The sequence below is a fragment of the Chlorocebus sabaeus genome, chromosome 18 (assembly GCF_047675955.1).
Source record: "Chlorocebus sabaeus isolate Y175 chromosome 18, mChlSab1.0.hap1, whole genome shotgun sequence".
Classification (NCBI taxonomy): Eukaryota; Metazoa; Chordata; class Mammalia; order Primates; family Cercopithecidae; genus Chlorocebus; species Chlorocebus sabaeus.
The window spans coordinates 24,866,371-24,873,055 of NC_132921.1; the positions used below are offsets into that span (position 1 = coordinate 24,866,371).

The following is a 6,685-nucleotide window of genomic DNA, read 5'->3' on the forward strand; positions in this document are numbered from 1 at the left end:
ATTAATGGTAGATTAGACATAGTAAAAGAGAAAAGATTTATGACCTTGAATGTACTGCAATAGAAACTATCCAAAATGGAGCATACAAAGAAAGAATAAAAGGCACAAATTACCAGTATCAGGAATAAGAGAATGACAGCACTACATATTCCACAAATATCAAAAGGAAAATAAGCTAACATTATTAGCAGTTTTATGCCAATAATTCTGGCAAGTTAGAGGAAATGGGTTAGGATTTCTCAAAAGTTACAAATGACCAATGCTTCCTAAGAAGAAATAGATAAGATGATCTGAATATCTCTGTACATATTAAAGAAAGAGAATTTGTACTTTAAAACCTCCCTAACCTCACCACCAAAATAAACAAACAAACATAAAACAACCCAAAACAAAAAACCCAAAACCACAGGACCACAGGTCCAGATAGTTTTGCTAGTGAATTCTACAAAACATTTAAATTCTATAGGAAGGAATAACCTTCATCACATTCCATGAATCCAGCACTGCTCTGATACCAAAGCCAAAGACATTACAAGAAAAAAAGAACAAACTAAACCCAAAGTTAGCAGAAGGAAGAAAACCTTAAAGATTAGACCAGAATTAAACACAATAAAGAATAGAGGTCAGGCAAGGCAACTCACACCTGTAAACCCAGCACTTTGGGAAGTTGAGGCAGGAGGATAACCTGAGCTCACGAGTCTGAGACCAGCCTGGGCAACATGGCAAGACTCTGTTTCTACAAAAAAAAAAAAAAAAAAAAAAAATGTAATTAGCCAGGCATGGTGTCATCTGCCTGTGGTCCCGGCTAGTTATGAGGCTGAGGTGGGAAGATCACTTCAGCCTGGGATGTCAAGGCTGCAATGAGCTGTGCTCGTGCCACTGCACTCCAGCCTGGATCAGAGAGAGAGAGACCTCGCCCCCTCCTCAGGCAGCAGCAACGCGGAGGAAACGGGAGTGAACGGAGAGCTTAGTGACCATCATGAGCCTCCTCAACAAGCCCAAGAATGAGATGACCCCAGAGGAGCTGCAGAAGCGAGAGGAATTTCACATGAGTCCACTCTCTGTGCTCACGCAGTCAGTCAAAAACAACACCCAAGTGCTCATCAACTGTTGCAACGATAAGAAACTCCTGGGCCGGGTGAAGGCCTTCGATAGGCACTGTAACATGGTGCTGGAGAACGTGAAGGAGATGTGGACCGAAGTCCCTAAGAGCGGCAAGGGAAAGAAGAAATCCAAGCCAGTCAACAAAGACCGCTACATCTCCAAGATGTTCCTGCACCAGGACTCGGTCGTCGTGGTCCTGCGGAACTCGCTCATTGCCGGCAAGTAGGGGCTGCCTATCCATCGACAGAACTCACTCTCCTGTCCTATGAAGACCACTGCCATTAGTGTTGAAAATAATAAAGCTCTGTGTTTTTTTCTTAAAAACAAACAAACAAACAAACAAAAAAAAAAAACGAGAGAGACCCTGCCTCAAGAAAACAAACAAAAAAAGGAAAAAAAGAAAAAGAAAAATTGTAGAAAAATACCGATGAAATTGAGTTGATGTTTTAACAAGATAAAATTGACAAACCCTTAGATAGACTAGCAAAAACAGAGGAATCTCAAATAATGTCAGAAATTAAAGAGGAGACATTACAACTGATACAAAGAGATAGGAAGAATCATAAAAGATAGTTATTAACAAGTATATATCAACAAATTGGATAATCTTTAAGAAATGGGTAGATTCTTAGAAATGTAAGGATCACACACTAAGACCAAATGAGATTTATCCCTAGGATGCAAGGATGGCTCAACATATGCAAATCAATTAATGTGATAGATCACACTAACAGAATGATGAATTTTAAAATCATGTGATCATTTCAATAGATGCAGAAAAAGTATTTGATGAAATTCAAAACTTTTGTAATATAATGAATACTATAACTAAATAATTATACTCTCAAAAAGCTAAGTATAGAGGGAATTTGCCAAAACATAATAAAGGTCATAAATGACAAGCCCACAGCTAACATTGTACTCAATGGTGAATAACTGAAAGCTTTTCCTCTAAGATTAGGACTAAGAAAGGATGCCCAGCAACAGTAATTAAAACAGTATGGTACTGGTATAAAAAAGATCTATAGATCAATATAACAGAAAGCCTGGAAATAAAGGTATGCATATACAGTCAACTGATCTTTAACAAGGTTGCCAACAAAGCACAGTGGGGAAAGGTCAATCTCTTCAACAAATGATGTTGGGAAAACTGCATATACACATGCAAAAGAATGACTTTGGACCATTACCTTACACAGGAAAATCAATTAAAATTGATTTAAGATTTAAATGTAATTTTTCAGCCCCTAAAATTTTACAAATTCATAAACTGTAAAATGCCTAGAAGAAAACGTTGGGGGAAAACTTCATAATATTGGTCTTAGCAATGATTTGTTAGACATGACAGCAAAACACAAGCAGCAAAAGCAAAAATAGACAAGTAGAACTACATAAAACTAAAAAGTTTCTGCACAGCTAAGAAAACAACAAAATGGAAAAGCAACCTACCAAATGTTATCAAATGTCTGCAAACCATATATCTGATAGAAGGTTAATATAAGAAGTATATAGGGAACTCCTGCAAAACAATAGCAAGAAAAAGTACATTTAATGGACAAAAGACTGGATAGACATTTCTCAAAAAGAGACATATAAATGGACAACAGGTATATCAAAGATGTTCAACGTGACTAGTCATCTAGAGAATGCAAATGAGATATCACCTCACACCTGTTAGGATGGCAATTATTAAAAAAAGAAAAGGTAAATGTTGGTGAGGATGTGAAGAAATTGGAACCCTTGTGCACTGTTGGTGGGATTGTAAACTGGTGCAGCTGCTATGGAAAGCAGTATATAGACTCCTTAAAGAATTAAAAATAGAACCACCATATGATCCAGTAATCCCACTTCTGGTATATATCCCAAAGAATTGAAATCAGAATCTCAAATTGATATTCAATCTCCTATGTTTATTGCAGCATTATTCACATTAGCCAACACATCAAAACAACCTTAATCTCCATCAATGGATGAACAGATAATGTGGTATATACACCATGGAATAATATTCAACCTTAAAAAAAATCCTGTCATGTGTGACCACATGGATGAACCTGGAGGACGTTATGCTAAGTGAAATAAGCTAGTCACAGAAGGACACATACTTCATGACTCAAGTTATATAAAGTATCTAAAATGGTTACATTCATAGAAGCAGAGAGTAGAATGATGGTTGCCAGAGTCCGGGAAGGAAAGAAATGGGGAATTGATGCCCAGTGGATACAAAGTTTCAGCTATGCAAGATGAACACGTTCTAGAGATCTGTTGTACAACCTTGGGTTTATAGTTTACAATAGTCTATGTGCACTTAAAAACTTATTTAAGAAGGTAGGTTTTATGTGAAGTTTTCTTAACACAACAACAACAACAACAAAACTAAAGACCAATATGCTTCATGAACACAGATATAGAAGTTCTAAACAAAATTTTAGCATATCAAATGCAACATTACATAAAATGGACAATATATTATGATCCAGTGGAGTTAATTCCAGGAATTCAAGGCTGGTTTATCATTTGAAAATCAGTCAATGTAATTCACCATATTAAAACCAAAATTTTAAAGAAAATTCATTTGATGTTGACAATTCCAACGTCTTTTCCTAACTAAAACTCCCAGCAAACTAAAAATAGAAGAAGACTTCCACAATCTGATAAAAGGTATTCATGGAAAAGTCTACAGCTAACATCATACTTAATAGTGAAGGACTGAATGCTTTCCCTCTAAAATCAGGAAGGAGGTAAAGATGGTCTTGATATTTTTATTCAACATTGCATTTAAGGTTATAGCCAATGTAAGAAGGCAAGGAAAGGAAAAAAAGGCATCAAGAATGGAAATGAGGTAGGTAGGGCGGAGCAAGATGGCCGAATATGAACAGCTCCAGTCTCCAACTCCCAGCGCAAGCGACACAGAAGACAGGTGATTTCTGCATGTTCAACTGAGGTACTGGGTTCATCTCACTAGGGAGTGCGGGACAATCGGTACTGGTCAGCTGCTGCAGCCCGTCCAGTGAGAGCTGAAGCAGGGCAAGGCATCGCCTCACCTGGGAAGCGCAAGGGGGAAGGGAATCCCTTTTCCTAGCCAGGGGAACTGAGACACACAACACCTGGAAAATCGGGTAACTCCCACCCCAATACTGCGCTTTACCAAGGATCTTAGCAAACGGGCACACCAGGAGATTATATCCCACACCTGGCCGGGAGGGTCCCACACCCACGAAGCCTCCCTCATTGCTAGCACAGCAGTCTGCAATCTCGAGGCAAGGCAGCAGTGAGGCTGGGGCAGGGGTGCCCACCATTGCTGAGGCTTAAGTAGGTAAACAAAGCGGCTGGGAAGCTCAAACTGGGTGGAGCTCACAGCAGCTCAAGGAGTCCTGCCTGTCTCTGTAGACTCCACCTCTGGGGACAGGGCACAGCTAAACAACAACAACAATAACAACAACAAAAAAGCAGCTGAAACCTCTGCAGACACAAACGACTCTGTCTGACAGCTTTGAAGAGAGCAGTGGACCTCCCAACACGGAGGTTGAGATCTGAGAATGGATAGACTGCCTGCTCAAGTGGGTCCCTGAACCCTGAGTAGCCTAACCGGGAGACATCCCCCACTAGGGGCAGACCAACACCCCACACCTCACATGGTGGAGTACACCCCTGAGAGGAAGCTTCCAAAGCAAGAATCAGACAGGTACACTCGCTGTTCAGAAATATTCTATCTTCTGCAGCCTCTGCTGCTGATACCCAGGCAAACAGGGTCTGGAATGGACCTCAAGCAATCTCCAACAGACCTAAAGCTGAGGGTCCTGACTGTTAGAAGGAAAACTAACAAACAGGAAGGACACCCACACCAAAACCCCATCAGTACGTCACCATCATCAAAGACCAGAGGCAGATAAAACCACAAAGATGGGGAAAAAGCAGGGCAGAATAGCTGGAAATTCAAAAAATAAGAGCGCATCTCCCCCTGCAAAGGAACGCAGCTCATCGCCAGCAACGGATCAAAGCTGGACAGAGAATGACTTTGACAAGATGAGAGAAGAAGGCTTCAGTCCATCAAACTTCTCAGAGCTAAAGGAGGAATTACGTACCCAGCACAAAGAAACTAAAAATCTTGAAAAAAGAGTGGAAGAATTGATAACTAGAATAATTAATGCAGAGAAGGCCATAAACGAACTGACAGAGATGAAAACCATGACACGAGAAATACGTGACAAATGCACAAGCTTCAGTAACCGACTCGATCAACTGGAAGAAAGAGTATCAGCGATTGAGGATCAAATGAATGAAATGAAGCGAGAAGAGAAATCTAAAGAAAAAAGAAGAAAAAGAAATGAACAAAGCCTGCAAGAAGTATGGGATTATGTAAAAAGACCAAATCTACATCTGATTGGGGTGCCTGAAAGTGAGGGGGAAAATGGAACCAAGTTGGAAAACACTCTTCAGGATATCATCCAGGAGAACGTTCCCAACCTAGTAGGGCAGGCCGACATTCAAATTCAGGAAATACAGAGAATGCCAGAAAGATACTCCTCGAGAAGAGCAACTCCAAGACACATAATTGCCAGATTCACCAAAGTTGAAATGAAGGAAAAAATCTTAAGGGCAGCCATAGAGAAAGGTTGGGTTACCCACCAAGGGAAGCCCATCAGACTAACAGCAGATCTCTTGGCAGAAACTCTGCAAGCCAGAAGAGAGTGAGGGCCAATATTCAACATTCTTAAAGAAAAGAATTTTAAACCCAGAATTTCATATCCAGCCAAACTAAGTTTCATAAGTGAAGGAGAAATAAAATCCTTTACACATAAGCAAATGCTTAGAGATTTTGTCACCACCAGGCCTGCCTTACAAGAGACCCTGAAGGAAGCACTAAACATGGAAAGGAACAACCGCTACCAGCCATTGCAAAAACATGCCAAAATGTAAAGACCATTGAGGCTAGGAAGAAACTGCATCAACTAACGAGCAAAATAACCAGTTAATATCATAATGGCAGGATCAAGTTCACACATAACAATATTAACCTTAAATGTAAATGGACTAAATGCTCCAAATAAAAGACACAGACTGGAAAATTGGATAGAGTCAAGACCCATCAGTCTGCTGTATTCAGGAGACCCATCTCACATGCAGAGACATACATAGGCTCAAAATAAAGGGGTGGAGGAAGATCTACCAAGCAAATGGAGAACAAAAAAAAGCAGGAGTTGCAATACTAGTCTCTGATAAAACAGACTTTAAACCATCAAAGATCAAAAGAGACAAAGAAGGCCATTACATAATGGTAAAGGGATCAATTCAACAGGAAGAGCTAACTATCCTAAATATATATGCACCCAATACAGGAGCACCCAGATTCATAAAGCAAGTCCTTAGAGACTTACAAAGAGACTTAGACTCCCATACAATAATAATGGGAGACTTCAACACCCCGCTGTAAACATTAGACAGATCAACGAGACAGAAAGTTAACAAGGGTATCCAGGAATTGAACTCATCTCTGCAGCAAGCAGACCTAATAGACATCTACAGAACTCTCCATCTCAAATCAACAGAATATACATGCTACTCAGCACCACATCACACT

At 40.0% G+C, this 6,685-nt stretch overlaps 1 pseudogene; it reads left to right on the plus strand.

The window, feature by feature from the left end:
- Positions 1-778: 778 nt before the first annotated feature.
- Positions 779-1,330, plus strand: LOC103244235 (small nuclear ribonucleoprotein Sm D2 pseudogene; annotated as a pseudogene).
- The last annotated feature ends 5,355 nt before the right edge of the window (positions 1,331-6,685 follow it).